The sequence below is a fragment of the Pseudophryne corroboree genome, chromosome 6, assembly GCF_028390025.1.
Source record: "Pseudophryne corroboree isolate aPseCor3 chromosome 6, aPseCor3.hap2, whole genome shotgun sequence".
NCBI classification, from domain to species: Eukaryota; Metazoa; Chordata; class Amphibia; order Anura; family Myobatrachidae; genus Pseudophryne; species Pseudophryne corroboree.
The window spans coordinates 339,926,633-339,953,844 of NC_086449.1; the positions used below are offsets into that span (position 1 = coordinate 339,926,633).

General features: G+C 44.4%; 1 protein-coding gene and 1 pseudogene across 1 annotated transcript in view; one reads left to right on the top strand and one right to left on the bottom strand.

The window, feature by feature from the left end:
* REC114 (REC114 meiotic recombination protein) overlaps nt 1-27,212 on the bottom strand; it is a 693,231-nt gene that overhangs the window by 390,440 nt on the left and 275,579 nt on the right. The window lies entirely within an intron of this gene.
* On the top strand, nt 12,402-12,520 carry LOC134936999 (5S ribosomal RNA; annotated as a pseudogene).

Sequence of the window (27,212 nt, forward strand, 5' to 3'; positions counted from 1 at the left end):
GGAGGGAGTGTGGTGCACTGCACTGGTGAGAGATAGAAGAGGGAATGAGGTACAGGGGCCAGAAAAGGAGGGAGTGACATACAGTGGCGAGAGAAAGGTGGGAGTGAGGTACAGGGACAAGAGATGGAAGTAGATAGTGAGGTGCAGGGGTGAGAGAAGGAAGGAGGGTGTGAGGTGCAGGGGTGAGAGAAGGAAGGAGCGAGTGAGGTGCAGGGGTGGGAAAAGGAGGGAGTGAGGTGCAGGGGTGGGAAAAGGAGGGAGTCAGGTGCAGGGGTGAGAAATGGAAGGAGATAGTGAGGACCTCTATCCTGTCATGATCACTTCTCTGTTAGGTCCCCTCTGTCCTACCCCTGCGACCTCTGTCCTGGCATTGTTACCCCTCTGTTCTGTCCCCTCTGTCCAGCCCCTGTCCCTACCATTTTGGCCCCTCTGTCCTGGTTCTGTCACATCTGTCCTGTCCCTCTCCCCTCAGTCCTGGTCCTGTCACCTCTGTCCTGGTCCATTCACCTCTATCCTAGCCACTCTGGTCTGGTCCTGTCACCTCTGTCCTAGCCCCTCTGTTCTGGTCCTGTCACCTCTGTCCTAGCCCCTCTGTTCTGGTCCTGTCACCTCTGTCCTAGTCCCTCTGTTCTGGTCCTGTCACCTCTATCCTAGCCCCTCGGTTCTGGTCCGGTCACCTCTGTCCTATTCCCGTCCCTGTTACCTCTGTTCTGTCCCTCTCCCCTCTTTACTGCCGATGTCACAGTCCTGGTCCTGTCACCTCTGTCATGTCCTGTCCCTCTAGACTAAAAAGCAATGTGCATTGTGCTTTGACTGGAAGGGACTCAGCAAAGCCTGGAAGGCTTCACTGAAGCTAGAAAGGCTTTTGTCATCTATAGATGGTGTAAGCGATACAGTTACAAAGAGCAGTAAGCTAAGCTTACTGCTGTTTGCTAAATAAATGATGCAACCACACCCTATGTGTAGACAACACGAACCCACAAAACTGGTTACACACACTGCGGTTGCACACAATAGGCCTTTTATAAATTTCAGCTCCAGGCCCATGCGGACCTTAATCTGGCACTGCCTGTATGGCACTGTAAAAATAAGAATTTACTCACCGGTAATTCTATTTCTCGTAGTCCGTAGTGGATGCTGGGAACTCCGTAAGGCCCATGGGGAATAGACGGGCTCCGCAGGAGACTGGGTACTCTAAAAGAAAGATTAGGTACTATCTGGTGTGCACTGGCTCCTCCCTTTATGCCCCTCCTCCATACCTCAGTTAAGGAAACTGTGCCCGGAAGAGCTGACACAACAAGGAAAGGATTTGGAATCCAGGGTAAGACTCATACCAGCCACACCAATCACACCGTACAACTTGTGATAACCATACCCAGTTAACAGTATGAACAGCAACTGAGCCTCAGTAACAGATGGCTCATAACAATAACCCTTTAGTTAAGCAATAACTATATACATGTATTGCAGAGAGTCCGTACTTGGGACGGGCGCCCAGCATCCACTACGGACTACGAGAAATAGAATTACCGGTGAGTAAATTCTTATTTTCTCTGACGTCCTAGTGGATGCTGGGAACTCCGTAAGGACCATGGGGATTATACCAAAGCTCCCAAACGGGCGGGAGAGTGCGGATGACTCTGCAGCACAGCATGAGTAAACTCAAGGTCCTCCATAGCCAGGGTATCAAACTTGTAGAACTTAGCAAACTTGTTTGACCACGACCAAGTAACAGCTCGGCAAAGCTGTAAAGCCGAGACCCCTCGGGCAGCCGCCCAAGAAGAGCCCACCTTCCTTGTGGAATGGGCTTTCACCATTTTGGATGCGGCAATCCAGCCGCAGAGTGAACCAGCTGAATCGTGCTATAGATCCAGCGAACAATAGTCTGCTTCGAAGCAGGAGCGCCAACCTTGTTGGCTGCATACAGAATAAACAGCGAGTCAGACTTTCTGACTCCCGCCTTTCTGGAAACATAAATTTTCAAAGCCCGGACTACGTCCAGCAACTTGGAATCCTCCAATTCCCTAGTAGCCGCAGGCACCACAATAGGCTGGTTCAAATGAAACGATGATACCACCCTAGGAAGAAATTGGGGACGAGTCCTCAATTCTCTGCTTCAATCAAGATCAGATAAGGGTTTTTACATGACAAAACCGCCAATACTGACACACGCCTAGCCGAAGCTAAGGCCAATAGCATGACCACTTTCCACGTGAGATATTTTAGCTCCATGGTCTTAAGTGGCTCAAACCAGCACCCCCGGAACAACGTCTGAACTTCAGGCAGTGAAGCCAGTTCATTTTTAGAGAAAATGTATAGGGCCGAAATCTTGACCTTTATGGATCCTAATTTTAGGCCCATAGTCACTCCTGACTGTAGGAAGTGCAGGAATCGACCCCGCTGGAATTCCTCTGTAGGGCCTTCCCGGCCTCACACCAAGCAACCTATTTTCGCCATATTCAGTGAAAAAGTCTTGCTGTCACGTCTTTCCTAGCCTTTATCAGCGTAGGAATAACTGCATCCGGAATGCCCTTTTCCGCTAGGATCCGGCGTTCAACCGCCATGCCGTCAAATGCAGCCGCGGTAAATTTTGGAACAGACAGGGCCCCTGTTGCAACATGACCTGTCTGAGAGGCAGAAGCCCTGAGTCCTCTGAGAGCATTTCCTGCAGCTCCGGGTACCGAGTCCTTCTTGGCCAATTCGGAGCAAAGAATATTGTTTTCACTCCTCCTTTTATTACAATTCTCAGCCCTTGGGTATGAGAGGAAGAGGAGGGAATCCAGAGACCGACTGGAACACCCACGGTGTTACTAGTGCGACCACAGCTATCACCTGAGGGTCCCTTGACCGGGCGTAAAACCTTTTTTAGCTTTTTATTGAGGTGGGACGCCATCTAGTCCACCTTAGGCAGTTCCCATCAATTTGCAAACTGCGTGAAGACTTCCTGATGAAGTCCCCACTTTCCCGGGTGGAGGTCGTGCCTGCTGAGGAAGTCTGCTTCCCAGATGTCCACTCCCGGAACGAACACTGCTAACAGTGCGCTTACTGGATTCTCTGCCCAGCGAAGAATTCTGGTGGCTTCTACCCTCGCCACCCTGCTCCTTGTGCTGCCTTGGCGGTTTACATGTTCCCCTGCGGTCTGACTGGATCAGAACCGGTTGGTCGCGAAGCAGGATCTCCGCTTGACTTAGGGCGTTGTATATGGCCCTTAGTTCCAGGATATTGTGAAGGCGAGTCAGTTGACTTGACCACAGACCTTGGAAATTTCTTCCCTGTGTAACTGCCCCCCACCCTCGGAGGCTTGCATCCGTGGTCACCAGGATCCAGTCCTGAATGCAGAATCTGCGGCCCTCGAGAAGGTGAGCACTCTGCAGCCACCACAGGAGAGACACCCTTGCCCTGGGGGATAGGGTGATTAACCGATGCATCTGAAGAGGTGATCCGGACCACTTGTCCAGTAAGTCCCATTGGAAGGTCCTCGCATGGAACCTGCCTAAGGGGATGGCCTTGTATGATGCCACCATCCTTCCCAGGACTCGAGTGCAGTGATGCACTGACACCTGTTTTGGTTTTAATAGATTCCTGACCAGTGTCATGAGCTCCTGAGCTCTCTCTATCGGGAGATAACCCTTTTCTGGTCTGTGTCTAGGATCGTGCCTAGGAGAGGCAGATGAGCTGTAGGAAACAACTGCGACTTTGGAATATATAGAATCCAGCCGTGTTGCCGTTACACTTCCAGAGAAAGTGATACGCTGTTCAGCAACTGCTCTCTTGATCTCGCTTTTATGAGGAGATCGTCCAAGTACGTGATAATAGTGACACCTTGCTTCCGCAGGAGCACAATCATATCCGCCATTACCATCGTGAATATTCTCGGGGCCGTTAAGAGACCAAACGGCAACATCTGAAATTGGTAATGACAATCCCGTACCGCAATTCTGAGGTACGCCTAATGAGGTGGATAAATGGGGACCTGAAGGTATGCATCCCTTATGTCCCGATTCACAATAAAGTCTCCCCCTTTTTAGGCTTGCACTGACCGCTCTTAGCGATTCCATCTTGAACTTGCACCTTCTCAGGTATATGTTCAGGGATTTTTAATTCAATATGGGTCTGACCGAACCGTCTGGTTTCGGGATTACAACATGGTCTAATAATAACACCCTCTGGTTGAAGGAGGGGACCCTTGACCACCACCTGTTAAAGATACAATTTGTGAATTGCAGATAACACTGGCTCCCACTCTTGGGGGGAAGCCCGCAGGGCCGTCGGTGAGGGGGCATCTTCTCACAGTCCAGCTTGTATCCCCGAGACACAATATCTATTGCCCAGGGATCGAACAGGGAGTGAACCCACTTGTGGCTGAACTTACGAAGGCGTGTCCCCACCAGGCCTAGCTCCGCCTGTGGAGCCCCAGCGACATTGGTGGATTTTTGTAGGGGCCGGGGAGGACTTCTGTTCCTGGGAACTAGCTGCCCGGCTCTGTCAAGAAAAGGACGCCCCTCAGACTCTTGTTTCTTTATACGAAAGGCTGCATTTAATAATGTCGTGCTTTCTTAGGCTGTGCAGGAATATAAGGCAAACTAGCAGAATTACCAGCTATAGCTGTGGAGACCAGGCCCGAGAACCCTTCTCCACACAATCCTCAGCCTTCCATATGCCTCTTAAGTCGGCATCATCTGTCCAATGCATATTCTACAGGACACGTCAAGCAGAGATCGACATAGCTTTGACTCTAGTACCCAGTATACTCATGTCTCTTTGGGCATGCTTTATAACTATATATCTATCACTTAAGACAGCATCTTTAATATATTAATATTGCATACTAGGGTCTCATTTCTGCTGATAAGGTACCTGTCCACGCTGCCACAGCGCTATAAACCTATGCTGACACAATCGCCGGTCTGGGTAGTATACTAGAATGTGCACGCTATCTGCAGGATCCCTGAGAATAGCAAGTGCTACCGTCTGTGCAAACAGGACACCCTAGGGGAAGATTCTCAACATATCCTGGCCCTAGTGGGGAAAGGATACAGCCTGAGAATTCTCTTGTGGGAAGCTGCCGTCTCTTGTCTGGAGATTCCCGCTCTTTTTCCTCATGAGAGGAGGGAAATTTACCTCAGAAATTTTCCCCTTAAACATGTGTACTCTCGTGTCAGGGACAGATGAGTCATCAGTGATATGTAAATCATCTATTATTTCAATAATTATATATTGAATACCTTATAGCCATCTTGGCTGTAACTTTGCATTATCTTAGTCGACAGTGGAGTTAAACTCCATGTCGATACCAGTGTTTGTTATTATGGATAGTGAGCATTGAGAGACTCTGAAGGTCTCTGTGACATAGGGACAGACATGGGTAGATTTCCTGTCTGTTCCCTAACCTTTTGTGCAATAAATTCACCTTAGCACTTACACATATCCAAACAGGTGTCGGCGTTGTCGACGGCGACACCCTCTCACACACATATCCGCTCTATCACCTCCTTAGAGGAGCCTTTTACCTCAGACATGTCGACACACGCGTACCGACACACCACACACACAGGGGATGCTCTATTTGAGGACAGTTCCCCCACAAGGCCCTTTGGAGAGACAGAGAGAGAGTATGCCAGCACACACCCCAGCGCTATATAATCCAGGGATTACACTACAACTCAGTGTTTACCCAGTAGCTGCTGTATATACAAATTTTGCACCTAAATTTATGTCGCCCCCCCCTCTCTTTTCACCCTTTGTGTACCAGGATACTGCCGGGGAGAGCCTGGGGAGCTTCCTTCCAGCGGAGCTGTGAAAAGAAAATGGCGCTGGTGTGCTGAGGAAGAAGGCCCGGCCCCCTCAGCGGCGGGCTTCTGTCCTGTTTCTGACTAAAAATGGCGGGAGTTTTACACATATACAGTTTTCCATACTGTATTATGTGTATATATTGCCAAAAGGTATACTTATTGCTGCCCAGGGCGCCCCCCCCCCACGCCCTGCACCCTACAGTGACCGGCGTGTGTGGTGTGCAGTGGGAGCAATGGCGCACAGCTGCAATGCTGTGCGCTACCTTAATGAAGACCGGAGTCTTCTGCCGCCGATTTTATCTCCTTTCTTCTGTCTTCTGGCTCTGCAAGGGGGACGGCGGCGCGGCTCCGGGAACGGACGATCGAGGTCAGGCCCTGTGTTCGAACCCTCTGGAGCTAATGGTGTCCAGTAGCCTAAGAAGCACAATCTAGCTGCACGCAGGTAGGTTTGCTTCTCTCCCCTCAGTCCCACGTAGCAGTGAGTCTGTTGCCAGCAGATCTCACTGAAAATAAAAAACCTAACAAATACTTTCTTTCTAGCAAGCTCAGGAGAGCCCACTAGGTGCATCCAGCTCTGGCCGGGCACAGATTCTAACTGAGGTCTGGAGGAGGGGCATAGAGGGAGGAGCCAGTGCACACCAGATAGTACCTAATCTTTCTTTTAGAGTGCCCAGTCTCCTGCGGAGCCCGTCTATTCCCCATGGTCCTTACGGAGTTCCCAGCATCCACTAGGACGTCAGAGAAAAAACAGATGATGGTATACGAATAAAAACTTTACACATATGTTTATAAGATTTGTTTCAGTTAAAACAGTACTGGAACTAGAGAGCGGGGGGTGGGCGACGACTATGGTGTAGCAAGCCTCGGGCGCCGGGCTCTAGGGGGCAGCAGAGCTAGAGTGCAGCTCACTGCTTACTTAAAACTTCTGCTCCACTTTCTGTCCATTCACCGGTAATCACAGAAGAGAGGGGCAGCGCACATAAAAGCTGCTGTTGCACTGACTAGAGTCTCCAGCCTGCCACGGGGCCCTACACTTCCGGCCAGAGACCACACTGACTACGGAGACTCCAACCCCTCCCACCCCACTTCGGCTGGGACTCTGCTCGTCATGGCGGCTCTGCACGTCCATCAGATAAGTGCAGTCAGTCCACACACTGCAGCCAGATGAAGTACTCTATTATCACCATCCCTGCGGTCAGCCAAGCATCAAGTTGCTGCTATTAACTGTTGCATGACATAATATGGGGACACTGTGTATGGCATAAGTAGGGGACACTGTGGCATAATATGGGGACGCTGTGTGGGATATGTGGGGACACTGTGTGGCATTATATGGGGATACTGTGTGCCATAATATGGGGACGCTGTTTGGCATTATAGGGGGATGCTGTGTGCCATAATGTGGGGACACGGTGTGGCATTATATGGGGATGCTGTGTGCCAAAATGCGGGGACACTGTGTGCCATATATTGGGGATGCTCTGTGGCATTATATGATGACATTGTGTACCGTAATATGGGGACATTGTGTGACATTATATGGGGACGCTATGTGCCATAATGTGATCAAATTCTTAGACATGTGGGGGGACATCCAGCACAAGGCAAGTCCGCCCGGATCCAGCCTCCCCTGCAGACATGCGAAAGCATAGCATAGCAGCCATGCTTTTCACATTTCGAGTAGCCCATTGCCTACGCAGACTAGCTGCGAAGTCAGGCGACTACCCACCATGTTTCGGGTTACAGCGGCTGCGTGTGACATCACGCAGCCGCCGTGGTCCGCCCTGCAAATTGTCAGGATACACCTGCACAATGACGAGACAACGCCCCTTTAACACCACCGCTATGCCCCCTCCCACCGGACTGACAGGCAGAGGTGATCGCACAAGTGCGATGTCGTTGCATCTTACTGTGTGCGCATGCGCATACCTCACCGGGCTTCAGCCTGCGAATGCTGTTGTAGCAGTGTCCAGGGCCAATATTTACTAAAAAATCGAGTTTGTCCGATTTGTGGTTTTTTTTTCTAAGTCCCAATCCGGGAATTCACTAAGCACCATTCTCGGCAGTGTTTGGACTATTCGTAATGGTTTGAATGACAACGTTCACAAATACGAATGAGTAGACCATCGGTCAAACGCGGCTGTTTTTATATAGAATACGGGAATTCACTATTCATTCGTATTTGGGTGTTAGTCTCTGAGTGTTCAAATGCGGTCGTATTTTTTTGCGATTCGTTAAAAAAAGCGGCAAAAAAATAGACCTGCTTTTTTCAGTCGTGTTTACATGTGTTGCAAATAAAAAATCACTCACACCTGAATTAGGATGTCTATAAAAGGATGTTAGGCCCATTTCAATACACCTACACTCAGAAATGGCAGCAGGACTGTGGGCCAGTGATCTTTTGTGTGCTGTGGGATTCCTCAGACATCAGCCTGTAAGTAACCAGGGCCAAGAAACTAAACATGGTCAGCAGGTTGTACAGGTTCCGCGGAGGCTGCGCAGGCCTCGTTTTTTTAGGGGACGTTTAAACTTGAACGCATTGTCCGATGATAAGGTCATACAGATGTTCCGTCTAAATCGTAACAACATTTTCCGTCTGTATGACCTTGTCAAACTGGGCCTAGACCCTGAGACAGCACGCTCTCGCTCTGTCTCAGGCCTGCACAAACTCCTGGCTGTGTTGCACTTTCTGGCTACTGGCAGCTTTCAGGCTGTGTCTGGGGATGTCATAGGAATCTCACAGCCCTCATTTTCCAGAATCTTAACCCAGGTGATGTATACCTAACTACCTCTTCTGTTTTGTGTTTGTTTTAATTTCTCAGTGGGCAGTTCTGTCCTAAAATCTCATGTTTATTGTTCTTTAAAATATACACACAGGTGTTGGCTGTTTTGCAGCCCCACATCGAGGCCTCAATCTGCTTCCCTACCCAGGAGTCTCAGTGGCATGCCGTCAGGGTAGATTTCTATGAGCTGGCTGGCATGCCCAATGTGCTTGGAGCCATAGATTGCAAACACATTCAGCTGAGACCACCTAGGGGCAGGCAGCACATATATACAAACCGCCATTTCGAACACTCCACAAATGTGCAGGTGGTTTGTGATGCAAATCTCAAAATAATGAGTGTTGTTGCTGGTTACCCTGGGGGCTGCCATGACTCCTTCATCCTCAGTCAGTCATCCCTCTTTGATAAGTTTGAGGACGGACAAATGCCAGATGGATGGCTGCTGGGTATGTAATTTGATATGTGTAGGCCTGCGTATACTTTGTCCAAAGACAGGTGCAGATGTATTAACATGTAGAAGGCATAAGGAAGTGAGAAACCAGTGATATCTGCAAGGTGATAAAGGCACCAGCCAATCAGCTCCAATATGTAAATGAACATTTAGGAACAGATTGTCTGCTGCCTTTATTACCTTGCACATATCACTGTTTTTTCACTTCCTTATGCCTTCTTCAGGTTAATACATCTGCTCCACAGTGTGTTACTTATGTGTTGGTGTATCTTAACATGAATCACCTTACTATATCTGTCTTTTAGGTGATGGAGGATATGGCTGTTTCTCTTGGCTTCTATCTCCATTGTCCCGACCTGATACCCCTGCTGAACACAATTACAATCATGCACATAAGTCCACGCGGAATGTAATAGAAAGATGTTTTGGTGTGTTGAAATCTAGGTTTCGGTGTCTGGATGAGTCTGGTGGCCTTCTGTTGTATAGTCCCTCCAAGGTGACTCAAATTGTGTTCTGCTGCTGCTTTCTTCATAACATGTGTTTGCAACAACATCTGCCACATGTTGAGGAGGAGGAAGAAAGCAGCCAGCACGCAGAGGAATTAGAGACATCTGGTGAAACTTGGAGTACAGATGTAGGGAGGCAGGTTAGGCAAGAGATCATCAATCGCTATTTCTAAAGGTAAGTTTGGTTTGCTTATTTCATTTGTTGTGTAATCATAAATAGATGTTTTGTTTTTTTTTCACCAAAACCATTACTCAGAATGTGTCTGTCTCCTTGACACATACAAACATACCCTTGCTTTATTAAAAACAAATGTTGCATGTGTCTTGTGTGTATTTTTAAACTCAAAACAACAGATTATGCATTAAGTCTGGAGAAGTGATCGTAAACTTGCAGTGCTAATTTCTTACAAGCCCACATAATCCATTTAGTATTTTACTTTATCATTGTGTGTAACGTCCTAATGCACAGGTTCTCATAATCGTCCCGCAGGACCACACACAGTGCATGTTTTTCACGTAACCCAGTAGAAGCACAGGTGTATGAATTTCTCACACACATATGTTAAAAGGTTCACAGGTGAAGCTAATTATGTCACTTGTGAATCTGTGAGGAGACCTGCAAAACATGCACTGTGTGTGTTTCTGAGGGCCGAGTTTGAGAACATGTGTTCCCAAAAAACACTCCTCAACATATAATATGTTAGCCTTGAGGAATACATGTGTCCCTATGTGTGATGCACCATCATATTTAAGACACACAAACTTACTGTAATCAGGAATAATTTATTTCCTAATGTTTGATGCTGTAAACTTGATGATGTGTAAGTAAATACATAGTTTCCCACACATATACATTATTATACACATTCTTTGATTTTTGTAGTAAAAGAACATATTTGTTTGTTTCAGCATCATGTGTAAAAACAATCTTACTAATTTTTAACACACACAAACATGTCCCAACAATACTGACATTCATTTTGACAATGTTTTTAAAACAAAACAAAGCAAACATATTACAATTTTTTTACGCAACTCAATTGGGTTATTCTTGTAATGTTGTATAGAGAAGAAAGCTAAAATATGTATCAATAACATTGTAATTTGGATTGTCTGCAGGAAAAGAGAATGATTGGAATCTAGAAAGAGTAATGATTAGAAAAAAATCAAGTGGTCAGTTTACTTCCTACTAAAGACATTCTGCCTGGCTGCCAATTATTGTGTCTGCAGGAAAAGAGAATGATTGGAATCTAGAAAAAGTAATGATAAGAAAAAAATCAAGTGGTCAGTTTACTTCCTGCTAAAGACATTCTGCCTGGCTGCCAATTATTGTGTCTGCAGGAAAAGAGAATGATTGGAATCTAGAAAGAGTAATGATTAGAAAAAAATCAAGTGGTCAGTTTACTTCCTGCTAACATGTATGTGTGGCTCCATCAACATTTCCCTCCTCCAATACCAAAAAAAAAATGGTAAAGAATAAATGTGCGTACAATTTTTTTGGTTTTGTTTGTAGCACTTATAATTAATGATGTTGAAAAAAGTGTCAAGGAGCTAAGTGTTATATATTTTTCACAAAAATTCACTTACGAACTATTTTGAGTTACTTATCCCAAATGTCTAACTTGTATTTTTTTCACTTTTTTTTTGGTGGCTGCTTGTCCTGCCCTTTGCCTTTAGCACTGTCATGTTGTCGTGCTCTGGTGGAGCGTCTTGGTGGCGATGAGACTCACAGGAAGTGATCAAGCCCGTGTCATGGGTGAAACGCGTCTTCCGTGTGCTCATCGCTGGTCCCCTTCTGCCGTTGAATGCCGTACATTTACTACAATCAGCCGCCGCCTCGCTGCCCAGTGTCCGTACCAGCTTCCGTGTGCTCATCGCCGATCCTCTTTACCGTTGAAAGCCGTACATCCATCACAATCAGCCGCCGCCTCGCTGCCCAGTGTCTGTACCAGCCCCGCTGAGTTACGTCATCAAGACTGTCTCCAGATCAAAACCCGATCTCAACGAGTCTGCCCGGCATACGTGCCTCATGTCCTGGAATGTGACTACATTCTATAAAAACTCCACACCCCACTTCATTTCAGGACCATCATTCACATCTGGGACCTTTTTCCCTTCGACTACCTTGCGGGTAATATCGCATCATTTACCGACTTAACCCCGGCAGTGTATTTCTATCTTGTTACTTGTTAATTTAACCGCTGGCTGTGTAATTTATTTATTTTTCATTCAGTTAATTGATATAATTTGATCATTTGATGTTACTCATTTTTTGATAGGAGATACGATATTTATATCAATAGATCAGTGGGTCCTTTGTGACCTGGAACCACAGGGAGCATTGGCAACATTGCTGTTACATTTCAAATCCTGATACTATGTTCCTTGTATTCATAGACCAATAGATCAGTGTGTCCTTTGTGACCTGGAATCAGCAACATTTACAAAGTATAATTTATTTTATTTATTTATTTTATTTTTTTCATTCATTTTTTTGCTTTTGGGCTCAAACAGGGAGCACTGGCAACATTGCTGTTACATTTCAAATCCTGATACTATGTTTCTTGCATTCATGTGCAGAATTCATCACTTTCTATCATTTGTTATTGTGTGTGCATACTAAGAATCCTAGTTTTGACATCATTCATAAATTGATATGTATTCATTAGTATGTAATCTTTGGCAAGGCATGTATAGCTGATTGGCACTATTATCTGCTTTCATCCTTTATATCTGTTTCGTGGACTCTCACCATTGATTCAGGGTTTATCCCTGTCTAACATTGGCAGCAGATCCATCTTTTTCTTTCTACTATACATTTAGTGAACTCTCATCAGTGATTCCAGAGCCCTTGCCATCATCCGCAATCCTCTACTATCATACCACACTGTAAACGCCCGAAACCGTCCGATCTTGGAAGCTAATCAGTGTCGGGCTGGGTCAGTACTCTAGTGGGTGACCATTGAGGAATACCCGGTATTGTAGAGCTCATATTGGTCTGTTACGCTCTGAGTCTAACGCTGACAGCAGATTCACACTACTATCTTTTTCTCATCTGCTCTATCCCCTGCTCAAATAGCGGGAAAATTAATATCATAATTTGATTTTGCATGGTTATAGGGCCAACCAGTTTAGGCAGCCCAAATATATTTTGGAGGCGTTATATTTGATTTATTTTCATGGCATTCTTACTAGATTTATGCAATCGGGACTGATTATGCTAATTTTAGTATTGACTTGTTACTAATTGAACATTTATTTACTTATTATCAGTTTGTGTTACTGAGGATCAACATAATTTTCTGTTATCCCAATTTCAGTATACATTGGATTGTTACCTCATTAGACGATTACACATTCTTTTATTCCATGATGCTAATAAAAGTTATATCTTATACTTAGATTCTTTCCGTATTTAATTCATGTAATATCTACATTATTGTTTAAAAGTAAAGAGTGCGCCCACAAAAGAGTCTCTTTTTTCTCTTCACTGTTTTTGGTGATGAGACTGGCGTGATATTTGGAGTAGTCGTACCAGAACTGCTGCTTGTTTGCTGTTGCTGCATGCATCTGAGTGTTTCATTCAGGTTAGTGAGGGTGGCATTGAGTTCACGTGTAGCAGCATTTTGATTGTCTACTATTCGGAATAAACTTTCATATAACTTTGCTGTTGTCTATGCTGTTCTTCCATTATGCGCTGTAAGTTGCCCATGACCTGTGTAATGTCTGTACGCATGAGTTCCATGGTATTGCCTATTCTGGTTGTTTGTTCATTTTGTCTACTCAGATTTCTTGATATTTTTCTGAGGTGAGATGGTAGGCTTGCAAACATTTGTGTCTGCTTACGCAGGCAATCTTCATTAGTGGCCTGCTGTCTAGCCCAAATGGTCCAAAACACCCGATCAGGGCCTTGTGTTCCTGGTGTTGTTGGGCTGTGTTGTGGTGGTGGTGTGCTTTGCTGTGGTGGTGTACTCACAGGTGCTGGGGGGCTCATTCCTTGCATTAATGGCTGCATTTATAAGATGTTTGTCTCCTCCATGTCACTGTGTTGCTGTTGTTGCGGAGGGATGCTGTTCCCAGGACTAGAAGCTGAAATGTTAAACAAATCTCCATTAGCTATCCATATGTTTGAGAAATGTAAACAAATCTCTACACATGGAACACATGTCATTCACTGTTGCTTACAAGCAACATTATCACTCATAGCTTAAATACATACATATACCTGTTTGTGGCAAATGTGTCTGGTTACTTAATTGTGAAAGCAAACACTTCAGTTTTATTGTAGCTTACACATACTCCACCATAAAAACACATTGGAATACATAATGTGTTACCTTATAGCTTTGTTCAAACAAACATAGTAATGTTTTTATATGTATTTTGCAATGTTACCTCAAACACACATGTGAAATGTGGAAAAACAACCTTACTTTTTGCAATAAAACCAACATGCTTTTTTGTTGCAGCATCTTACACACAATGTCATACTGTATGGCTCAAGTGGACATACATATCTTTACTGGATGTGGACAAGGACATTTTGCTTGGATTACATTTCAGCTTTTACTTACTGCGGTAAGTATTGACGTTTTTGATGTGTTTTGACTTAATGCGGGTATGAAATATTTTGATTACGTACTGAAATTTTAGACATTTTTTTCAGTTTGATACTCACAATCAAGATGAGGGGAGTGTGGATGACGTCTTGGAGGTGTGTCCAAAATTTGGAGTGGGGGGACAGAACATACGGATGATAATCTTCGTGGCGGGGTAACCTGCTGTGTTTGGGCCGGGACATACGACCTTGCTTTCTTTTCGGCCACAGGTTTTTTGTGGTGATGTCTTTCAGAAGTGCCACTTCTGCTGCTCCATACTTCTTTTGATGGACCTTTTAATGAAAGTGCAATTTTGTTATGGCCATTCCTTTACAAGGATACCCTATACTACAATGGACACTTTACCTGCTTCCGCAGCGTCATCATCATCAGATGTGATAGGAGTTACTGGCCGACGAGTAGTACTGCTTTTTTCTAACACTGTATAAAAAAAAAAAAAAAAAAATAATAATCATGCTATTGTATATACATCCACCCATAATGCTTATAAACATTTATTCTTGAAGAAATGCTTGGTTTTTATTTATAAAAAACATAAGGACCGGAAATACAAAAAAAAAAAAAACATTGACCAAAACACATGCACTATGGCAACATCAACACAGGAAAACATGTACAGGACACTGACATAGGCCACAAGTTAAAGAAAAAAACAACACAAAAATAAACACACACATCTTCATTTTGTATTGAAAGGAAAAAAATTACAGATGCAATATATAAATAGCTCTGTGATGTGGCACTACAAAGACACCTTACCACTATATGAGCCAAAACAAAATGTAGCAATTGTTCACAAAAATTACACTGCAGTGTGGTGTCACGGTACAAATACAAGCAAAAAAAAATATTGTTAATTTAATTAAAAAATTAACATTATCTAATAATGACACTACACATGTAAGTGGATTCCAAACCACTTTCCAGTACTCCAGCCTCTAACATGACAACCACTGTTTTTAAAACATTGCACATGGATCACTTAAATATAAAACATAGTCACAATTATAATTAAAAAATCGGCCAAAAGGAAAACATTATTGCAGGACAATTCAGAGACACACCAAGTCCAAACTACACATGCAAAATATCTGTCCGAAAAACACATGACATACAATAAAGTAAGATGTTACATTGGCTTTTGTATAAAACATTAACCAAAACAATGTATTTGCTGACACACACTTGAAGATGGGAGTAATATGCAACGTCACATGACACACATTTAAAAAACAAACAAAAAAAAACCATAGAATGTAAATGCAAATACACATGCTCACCATTCTTCCTGGGCCTATCTGAATCCCGGACATGGGTTGCAGAGACAACTTCTGGAGGGATTACACTCCACATGGGCTCCTCATACTCCAGATATGTTGCAATATAGGGCTGCCCACCACCGGTTTTCCGAGCCGACTTCGCCTCCTTGGCCATTTTGGACTTGACACGTCGCTTTATGTCATAGTACCGTTTGCGGCACGTGTCCTCCGTCCGCTTGACCACCCCCTCACTATTGACAGCAGCAACAACTTTCGCCCACAACACTGTCTTCCTCCGTGTTGGCACCTTGGCGGACTCAGGGCCAAATAGCTGCCTCTGATACTTCATCAGCTCACGCACCAATGCCACATTTTCAGCAAAACTAAACTTTACATTCCGCCCAGTCTTAGTAGTGGTGCGTGGCTGCGGAGCACTCTGACTGTCACTATCACTTGAGGCTGCTGCAGCAACCTCACCCACCTCCTCCACCTGACCGACCTCCTCCCCCTCACTCACACCCTCCACCTCACCCACCTCTGAGTCACACATAATTGTGTGTCTAAACAGTTAACACAGAAAAAAAAAAAAAACAACACACTCCTCCACTACCACTACACAACTCACACACATACACTCACACAAATACTGACAAGGGACTATAAAGAAAAATAATTTGGACTAAAAATGAGACAAAACCACAAAATACAAGACAACAAGAATGACAAGACTACTCTCAAACACAATACCACACTCAGAAATCGCTACCAACACTCCTCACCAAACCACAAATTCACCTACCTCCACAGCACAACCTCCCTCCTCCTCACCACTAACTAAACCCACGAGGTACGGACGGTTTGGGGCGTATTTATATGGTTGCGCACAGACACTCCTACCATCTGAAACACAACCAATCCCGAACGGGGATGAAAATCAAAACTGAAATTGAAAATGCGGCCGCGGGAAAAAAAAACCCTGCCGCGTTTAACTTAGGGGAAAAAAAACAGCAAATACATCAAAAACACGTACGCAAACGACAATGACGGCTGTAAATGTGCCCAAAAAACACGACTTGCATGGACATCGGAAAACACGACAACCATACAGTCGACTGCTTCGTAACTTTGCGTATATGGATTAAAAAAGTTGCATGAAAATGCACCCGATACAAAACGAGTTTTAACACTACACAAACCGACTCAAACACGAATATTAGTAAATACTGGCCCAGGTCTGAATTAGGCCCATTGTCTCTGAGAAGTGAGTAGAGTTTACCTCCAAACTCTTCAAAGTACTTTACAAGAATTTTAATGTTAGAGTTTTTCTTCATCATACCACCCTGAGAGTAATGGGTAAACTGTTTGAGTGAACCAGGATCTTGTAAAACAGGATTTTAATACCTACCGGTAAATCCTTTTCTCCTAGTCCGTAGAGGATGCTGGGGTCCACTTCAGTACCATGGGGTATAGACGGTTCCGCAGGAGCCATGGGCACTTTAAGACTTTTCCAGAGTGTGAACTGGCTCCTCCTCTATGCCCCTCCTCCAGACCTCAGTATAGAAACTGTGCCCAGGGATACGGACATTTCGAGAAAAGGATTTACTTTTAAGTTAATGGTGAGATTCATACCAGCTCACACTTCAACCATGCCGCACAACATGGCAATTAATATAACACATGCCTACAAGCATGACCATTGCAGCTACGTGCTGAAAACAATTTTAACACAACACCTGTGTAAAACTTACAACAATATAACAAACTGCAGGTAAATAACGCACTGGGCTGGGTGCCCAGCATCCTCTACGGACTAGGAGAAAAGGATTTACCAGTAGGTAATAAAATCCTGTTTTCTCATACATCCTAGAGGATGCTGGGGTCCACTTCAGTACCATGGGGTTATACCAAAGCTCCAGTACGGGCGGGAGAGTGCGGATGTCCCTGCAGAACTTTAGGTCATCAGCGGCCAAGGTGTCAAACTTGTAAAACTCAGCAAACGTGTTTGTCCACGACCAAGTAGCTGCTCAGCAAAGCTGTAATGCCAAGATCCCCCGGGCAGCCGCCCAGGACGAGCCCACCTTCCTTGTAGAATGGGCATTCACCGAATTCAGTATCGGCAATCCTGCTGTGGAATAAGCGTGCTGAATCGTACCTCTGATCCAGCGCACAATCGTCTGCTTAGAAGCAGGGCACCCAATCTTGTTGGGATCATACAGGACATACAGTGCCTCTGTTTTCCTTATCCGAGCTGTTCTCGTGACATAAGTTTTCAATGCTCTGACCACGTCCAGAGACTTTGAAGCAGCTAAGGTGTCAGTAGCCACTGGCAGCACAATAGGTTGGTTCACATGTAAGGAAGAAACCACCTTTGGAAGAAATTGCTGACGGAAGAAATTGCTGACGAGTTCGTAGTTCAGCCCTATCTTCAAGGAAGATTAAATAAGGGCTCTTGTGAGACAAAGCCCCTAACTCAGACACCCTCCTTGCGGATGCCAAGGCCAAAAGCATGACCACTTTCCAAGTGAGAACTTTAACTCCACCTACTAGAGAGGTTCAAACCAATCTGATTGAAGGAACCGCAACACCGCGTTAAGATCCCACGGTGCCGTAGGAGGCACAAAAGGAGGTTGGATGTGCAGAACCCCCATCACGAACGTCTGAACTTCCGGAAGGGGGGCCAATTGTTTCTGAAAGAAAACGGACAAAGCCGAAATTTGGACCTTGATTGAACCCAATCTTAAGCCTGCATCCACACCCGCCTGAAGAAAATGGAGAAAACGTCCTAACTGAAATTCTTCTGTTGGAGCCTTCTTGGTCTCACACCAGGACACATATTTTCTCCAAATACGGTGGTAATGTCTAGACGTTACTCCTTTCCTGGCCTGAATAAGGGTGGGAATGACTTCTTTGGGAATACCCTTTCAGGCTAGGATCCGGCGATCAACAGCCATGCCGTCAAACGTAGCCGCAGTAAGTCTTGATACACGCACGGCCACTGCCGCAGCAGGACCTCGCGAAGAGGAAGAGGCTGAGGATCTTCTATGAGTAACTCCTGAAGATCTGGATACCAAGCCCTCCTTGGCCAGTCTGGGACAATGAGGATCGCTCGAACCCCCGTTCTTCTTATGATCTTGAGAATCTTTGGTATTAGTGGAAGTGGAGGGAACACATAAACTGACCAAAACACCCACTGGGTCACAAGTGCATCCACTGCTATTGCTTGTGGGTCTCTCGACCTGGAACAATATCACTGAAGCTGCTTGTTGAGACGAGATGCCATCATGTCTACTTGAGGAACTCCCCAATGACCCGTCACCTCTGCGAAGACTTCTTGGTGTAGGCCCCATTCTACTGGGTGGAGATCGTGTCTGCTGAGGAAGTCCGCTTCCCAGTTGTCCACTCCCGGAATGAAAATTGCCGACAGAGCTCTTGCATGTCATTCTGCCCAAAGGAGTATCTTTGTCACCTCTGCCATTGCCATTCTGCTTTTCGTTCCGCCCTGACGGTTTATGTACGCCACTGCTGTTACATTGTCTGACTGGACCTGTATGGGATGACCTTGAAGAAGATGCACCGCTTGTAGAAGGCCGTTGTAAATGGCTCTCAACTCCAGAATATTTATGTGAAGACAGGTTTCTTGACTTGACCATCTTCCTTGGAAGCTTTCCCCTTTTGTGACTGCTCCCCAGCCTCGGAGACTTGCATCCGTGGTTACTAGGACCCAATCCTGAATCCCGAACCTGCGCCCTTCCAGGAGGTGAGCACTGTGAAGCCACAACAGGAGCGAAACTCTGGCTTTGGACGACAGGATTATCCTCTGATGCATGTGTAGATGGGATCCGGACCACTTGTCCAATAGGTCCCACTGGAATACTCTAGCATGGAATCGGTGGAACTGTAGGGCCTCGTAGGCCACTACCATCTTTCCCAACAAACGTATGCATTGATGAATCGATACCCTTGTTGGTTTTAGAATTTGTTTGACCATTCTCTGGAGTTCCAGAGCCATTTCTACTGGAAGAAATACCCTCTGTACTTCTGTGTCCAGAATCATCCCCAGAAATGATAATCTTGTCGTCGGTTCTAACTGTGACTTTGGAAAATATATGATCCAACCGTGCTGTTGAAGTATTGTCAGGGAGAGTGCAATGCTCTGCACCAACTTTTCCTTGGACCTTGCCTTTATCAGGAGATCGTCCAAGTAAGGAATTATGTCGACTCCTTGCTTTCGAAGGAGAACCATCATCTCTGCCATCACCTTGGTAAATACCCTCGGTGCCGTGGACAGCCCGAATGGTAAGGTTTGAAATTGGTAATGACAATCCTGCACTGCGAATCTCAGATAAGCTTGATGCGGAGGATAGGAACATGTAAGTAGGTTTATTTTATGTCCACTGACACCATGAAGTCCTTCTCCTCCAGACTGGAAATCACTGCCCTTAGAGATTCCATCTTGAATTTGAACCTTTGTAGATATTCGGTACTACGAAAAGACTCAATTAAAACCCTTCTCCTTGTTGTGACAAGGGATCCAGGACAATTACTTGATCCTGACATCATTTTTGTATTGCTGCTGATACCACTTCCCTGGCTGGAACAGAAGCTGGTAAGGCAGATTTGAAAAACCGGCATGGGGGAACGCCTTGAAACTCCAACCTGTACCCCTAGGACACTATTTGTACAATCCATGGGTCCAGGCCAGAATGAACCCAAATCTGACTGAAGAGTTTCAGACGTGCCCCGACCTGAGCGGACTCCCGTGAGGGAGCCCCAGCGTCATGCTGAAGATTTTGCAGAAGCAGAGGTTGACTTCTGCTCCTGTGAACCTGGAGACGCCGTGGACTTTTTTTCCCTTTCCCCTTCCTTTACCTGCAAAGAAAGGGGAACCTTTGCCCTTTTTGTATTTATTGGGCCGAAAGGACTGCATCTGAGAATGATACGTCTGTTTTGCCGGCGCTGGAGCATTAGGGAGAAATGTCGACTTACCTGCGGTAGCCACAGATGCTAAGGCATCCAGCCCATCTCCAAACAAAGCCTCGCCCTTGTACGGGAGAGCCTCCATATTCCTTTTGGAATCCGCATCTGCATTCCATTGGCGAATCCCAACGCCCTACGAGCTGAAATCGTCATGGTAGCAGCTCTTGATCTCAAGAGACCGATATCTTTCATGGCTTCCAGCATGTACGCAGCAGCGTCCTTGATATGACCTAACATTAGGAGTATCTCGTCTCTATCGTGTCAATATCTGATGACAAGTTTTCTGACCACTTTTCTATAGCACTACTTACCCACGCACAGGCAATGGTAGGCCTGAGTAGTGTCACATAAATAGATCTCAATGTAGTCTCTAACTTGCGGTCTGCCGGCTCCTTTAGTGAAGCCTACCAGGCGCAGGGAGAATCACCTTTTTTGTTAACCTTGATAGAGCACTGTCTAAAATGGGGGGTGACTCCCACCTTTTCCTGTCCTCTGCAGGAAAGGGGTAAGCTGCCTGAATCCTTTTGGGAATCTGGAATTTCTTCTTAAGGTTTGTCCAGACTCCCTCAAAGAATCCATTCAGTTCATAAGATGGAGGGAAAGTTACATTACATAGTAACATAGTATTTGAGGTTGAAAAGAGGCAAATTGCCCATCGTGTTCAACCTGTTTTAAGTTGTGATGATTCTACATACTTGCTGAAGAATGTTTTAGGACTAGTTAGCTACTATAACTCATGTTACCCCTGGATTAACCATGTTGATATTTTAAGTATTATAACCTTGGATAGCTTTTTCATTCAGAAATTTATCCATTCCTTTTTTAAATCCAATTACAGAGACCGCCATTATCACCTTCCCTGGCAGGGAATTCCACATCTTGATTGCCCTAACAGTGAAGAACACTTTACTCCGTTGCGTTCGGAACTTTCTCTCCTCCAGTCGCAGCGAGTGCCCACGTGTCCTAAACTATGTTCTTTTAATAAATAATTCCCCTGATAATTCTTTGTGATGTCCCTTTACATATATGAAGATATTAATAATATCTCCTCTTAGGCACCTCTTTTCTAGTGTATACATATTCATCCTAGTATGTCTTTCCTTATAGTCCAGTGCTTCTAGGCCTTTAATCAATTTAGTAGTTCGCCTTTGAACACTTTCGAGTTCACCGATGTCTTTTTTATACAATGGTGCCCAAAACTGAACACAATATTCCAGGTGCGGACGTACAAATGTCTTATACAGCGGCATGATTACATCCGAGTCCCTTGTCTCAATTCCCCTTTTTATGCATGCTAGCACCTTACTTGCCTTCTTTACTGCGTTTTGACATTGTGTATGGTCATTAAGCCTATTATCAATGAATATCCCCAAATCTTTTTTCCAACTCTGTTTCCCCTAGGCGTTCCCCATTTAATATGTAGGATGCAAATTTGTTTTTAGTCCCAAAATGCATAACCTTGCATTTGTCTGTACTGAACCTCATTTTCCATTTAGGCGCCCAGAGTTCAAGTTTAGATAGATCATTCTGCAAGGACTCCACATCCAATTCTGAATTAATTACCTTACACAGTTTAGTATCATCTGCAAAGATTGACACTGTGCTTTCCAGGCCTATTTCTAGGTCATTGATAAATATGTTGAACAGTAGTGGTCCGAGTACGAACCCTTGTGGTATTCCGCTGACTACTGGAGACCAGGTTGAGGACTTCCCGTTGACCACTACTCGCTGTACCCTGCTATCCAGCCAGCTGCTTATCCGTGTGCAAGCTCCTAGGCCAAGCTCCTTTAATTTGATCATCAGTCTCCTGTGAGGAACTGTATCGAAGGCTTTTGCAAAATCTAGGAAGACCACATTCACTGCTTTTCCTTGATCAAGATTATTGCTCACTTCCTCGTAGAAGCTAATTAAGTTAGTCTGACATGACCAGTCCCTCACAAACCCATGCTGGTTCTTGCTAATAATCCTAGCGGACTGTAAATACTCCTGTATGCCGTCCCTTAGAATTCCTTCCAATATTTTCCCCACTATAGATGTTAAACTAACCGGTCTGTAGTTTCCCGGAAGATTTTTAGATCTCTTTTTAAATAATGGCTATATGCCAATCCTTCGGTACCATGCCTGATCTAATTGAACTATTAGGTTTCTTCTCTTTATAAAAGTAAGCCTTCTCCTGTGGTAAAGGAGGGGGCTCCGTAACCTCTAACACCTCCCTTATAGCAACAATCATGTATTGAATGTTTTTTTGCCAATTTTGGATCAATTCCCCTGGAATCACTGGTGTCGACACAGGAATCAGAGTCCGTGTCGGTATCAGTTTGTACTAATTGTACAAATGACCTTTTTTGTGAACCAGAGGGGTCCCCTGTGGATGAAATGGCAGAACTATTAAAAATCACGTCTTCCACGGATTTTCTCCAGTTTTCTGCATGAGACTCAGATTTATCCAATCTCTTACTTATATGATTCACACTATCACGTAATTCTTTCACCCATTCAGGCTCATGGTGCGACGGCAGTGCCACCACATTACATCCTTGTGTCCCTAAAATGGCTTCCTCAGGGGAAAAGCTCCCTGCCTCAGACATGATACACCCGTGCAAAATCAAACCACAGACACTCCAGGGCTACTCGATACAGACCCACAGTAAAATCTGTCAGAGGGACACAGAAAGGAATTTGCCAGTCCACAACTCAGCGCCAAAATAACAAATCCCTGTGTATCGTTTTTATACACAGAGACCTTTCAAGCGCTAATATAATGCCAATAATGGGATTTAGCACCGAAATAATACACTTCCCCCCCTTTTTTGCACCCTGATACTGGGTCAGATGTGGAGAGGAGGATCAGCGTGTCTTACCCTGCTGTGTGCTGGGTGGAAATGGCGCTGAGAAGTGTGCTGGCTGCCTGAGGAAGAAGCTCCGCCGCCTGCAATGGCGCGTTTCCCCTCAGGCATTATAAGCGATCTTTATACTGGCGGGGGGGAAAGGCCAGTGTAAAACAAAGTATGCTACCTTTTGCCAGTGAGAGTAGGGTTCGTGTTGCCATTCTCCTTTTTATACCTGTATTACCCCTTCCAGCAGTCCGTGACACTGTCAAGCACTTTGTCATAATTTGAGATGAGGTATGAAAGAATCTGTATAAGGCTTCTAGGCACTACAAGTTCAAGCCGAAAGTCTGTCTGTTAACAAGACATTTACGACTGACAAGACATTTACGACATATCCCCACCATGAAAATCACTCCTAGGTTCATAGGGCCTAATTCAGACCTGATTGCTGCTGTGCGTTTTTGCACAGCAGCTGATCAGGTCTGAACTGCGCATGTGCCGGCGCCGCAGTGCGCCAGTGCATGCCAGACAGCAGACGGCTGTCTCAGCCCTGCGATCGCCTCTGCCTGACTGAAAGGCAATTGCGGTCATTGGGCAGGAGGGGGGACACGGTCCGGTCAATGCAGGCGTGCCCAGGCCGTTGGGGGAGGGGGGGCACGGTGGCTACAGCGACAAATAGCTCCAGCCGGCACGCAGGAGCTGCGCTGTCAGTCAGCTACTCTTCATGTACAAAAGCATTGCCGCTGTGCGATGCTTTTGTACTTGTGCGAAGGGGCAGGGCCTGACATGCGGGGTGGACTAGCCCTGTGCTGGGTGTCTCCCAGCATGTCAGGGAAGCTGATCGTAGATGTGCTAAATTTAGCACATCTACCATCAGGTCTGATTTAGGCCCATTGTTTCTTTCCAAATTCTACTTGTAATGAACCAGATTGTATTCAAACTTAAGCTTCCATCCACACCCAAAATTCCTAATTTTTTCCATATCTCTCTTAAAACCCAATTGGTTTTCATCATCCAGAAGTCCTCCTTGGATTATTCCAAACCAAATCAACACAGGTTTCAAACTGTTTCAGAAAACCACCAAATGTTAAGCTGGTAAGTACACTGGTTTTGAAGTTACATGCCTTTAAAGCTGCATTTTTTTCAAGAAAAATTTGCTATTAATTTTTTTTTAAATTGCACTTGCAACTTACCTAACTGAGCTAGATAATTAGGTCTCATTATAAAACTCTTTTTATGGGCTTCCATATGATATATAACACAGCAATATGTTTCCATAAAAATATATATAATTTTTTTTCAAAATCTTAAAAATTGTTCATAGTGTTGTTAATAAATCCCCAATTTTTATTTTGGTATCATGATGGGATCACTTGCTATAAGAGCTTTAATTTTTTTTTGCAAGTAGTATGTGTTCATTTTTTTTTTTGTCCATGTGTAAAAAAAAATGATCTGCATAACAAGGCAAATAATGAAATGAAACACTACATAATAATACACGTGTGTACATCCAAATACTGAAAGTGATACATAATGTAGCATAAGAATAGTTACTGTGTATCAACGGCTTCAAGAGTACACATAATATCTAATTTAGGGTGAAATATATGCTCTACAACAACGAACGAGGAGAGAAAAGATGCAAAGAGACAAAGAAAGAAAGTCGATTAACAAAGAAAGAAGAAAGGAATATAGGAAGGGGTGGGGATCACCACCGTGGTTCCAATAAAGTACCTGGCTATGTTCAAGCAACTTGTTCAAAAATGAGGACTAAAGAGTGCTAGCAAGAGATTTGTATCTGTTGGATTCACAGACTTTCAACCAAATCAGTGAAAAATTCTGAAATTGATCAGTAGAGGCAATTATGATATTATCAATTAATCTATGCATTTCTAATCTTTGAAACCAGTCAGCAAGTGTAGATGGGGAAGTAGATTTCCAGTGCACAGGTATAACAGCCTTAGCTGCACTGATGAAATATTTCAACAGTGATTTTTTGTAGACCAATAAGGGTGAAGTATGTAGATTTAACAGCCAGAATTCAGGCCCATCTGGTACTCCTGAGCCTAGGATTTCATGTGCAACTGAAATTACATCACCACAGAAAATTTGCAAAACCGGGCAGGTGCACCATATGTGAAGTACGGACCACAAATCCGCATCACATCTCCAACAACCCATGGGTACACCAGGGTACATCTGGGATAAGGTTGACAGGCACCAGTACCAATGGGACATTACCTTAAAATGAGTCACAAGAGTAAGTATATCAGTGGAGTTACTTCAAGACCTTTAAAAGATAGACCTCCATTTAGGGATACTGATATTCAAACCAATGTCCTTTTCACAACATTTTGTGAAGTTTGGTAGTGGAGGGAAATGGTTCTCAATCAGGTATTTGTAAATTATTGATAATTTAAGAGAAGAATTTTGGGACAGCACCAATTCCTCAAAAAATGTCAGGTCCTGAGACCCCGCACTGCGAAGGTCTCTGTTCATAAAGAAGAGGTATCTCCATATCTCATTATTCGTGAGATCCCACTTAGTTTGGATATCAGAAAATGGTAGCATGCCAGATGAATCATATAGCTGACCAATCCATGTTTTACCTGCCTGGAACCACAGTTAAATGCCTGTCTTGAAATCCCAGGGGGAAAATCAGAATTAAGTATGCAAGGTAGGATATTCATTTTGATTACCTTCATCCTCCAAATCCATGAGCTACCCTTACTTGACCAAGAGCTAAGCTTGTAAGAAGAGGACTAAAGTTGAGTGAATTCATTGTAGAGAGCTCTCTAGGAAGGGTCAAACTGAAGTATTTGGGATATGTGGGGTGCCATTTGAAGGAAAATATCTGTTGTAGTAATCCAGTGAGAATGTCAGGAGGAACAGTAAGATTTAGAGCTACTGAGTCAGAGTAATTGACTTTAAAGAAAGACATTTCTTAAAAGGTCTGAAATACCTTTATCAGATTACGAAGGGACAACGTTGTATTGGTGATGATAGCTAAAAGATAATCGGGGAAAATAGCCAATTTGTATTTTGAATCTGCAATTCGTATGCCTGTGATGTTGGGGTTGGCACATATGGCTTTCACCAGAGCTTCCATGCATAAAAAAAAGATCAGTGGGGATAGAGAACATCCCTGCCACATTTCATTAGAAATCTGAGCAGGATCCAAGAAATCCCTATTAACCATTCTCTGGCCGATGGTTCCTTTTATAATGCCAAGATCCTGTGTAAGGTTGCAGGATTCAAACCCATATGTACCAATAGACCTTTCATAAATACCCAACTAATATGGTTGAAGGCTTTTTCAGCTTCCGAAGAGCCTTCATTTTTGAGTGATTCATAAAAATTGTATTTATAAATCAACAAAACAATATTTTTTCCAGTACATTACATTAGAGGAATGCACACTCCTCTCCAGGTGTGTTTAAGGATGAGTTTCTACAGACGGCACCTGCTCCCACTTCTGCGCACAAACTTAAGTGGAAAGATCCTCCATCTGGAAAGACAGTCCAATTGTATTGAATAGGCCTGCCTTTTATATTTCCCTTTTACCAGTCTACTTATCAGCCTAATATGTGGGGGGTTTCTATACACCTATGGCAGTATTTATTATACCAAGTTTCATTACAATCTGAAACAGTCAGTTTGAAATCTGTTTTGATTTGATATGGAATAAGCACCTTCAGCTATCTCTGTTGATCATCAGGAGGAATATTAGTTGAGATAAATTCTGGACTCCAGAATCTCTTGTGGATATATTCAATACCTGGTTCAATGGAAGGGTTTTGGTCAAGAAGGGTGTTCGGTCAAGTCTTCAGATGTTCACACTCCCCAGCCACAGATGCCACAAAATAAATTACCTCATAAGCCTTTTGTGGAGTGTTCAGTGTCCATCCCTAGAGAAGGGGATAATGTCATATCGGTAGAGCCGGGCTCCCTTTTACCGGTTTGGTGGGGTTGTGGAAGGTGGGCACCATTCTCC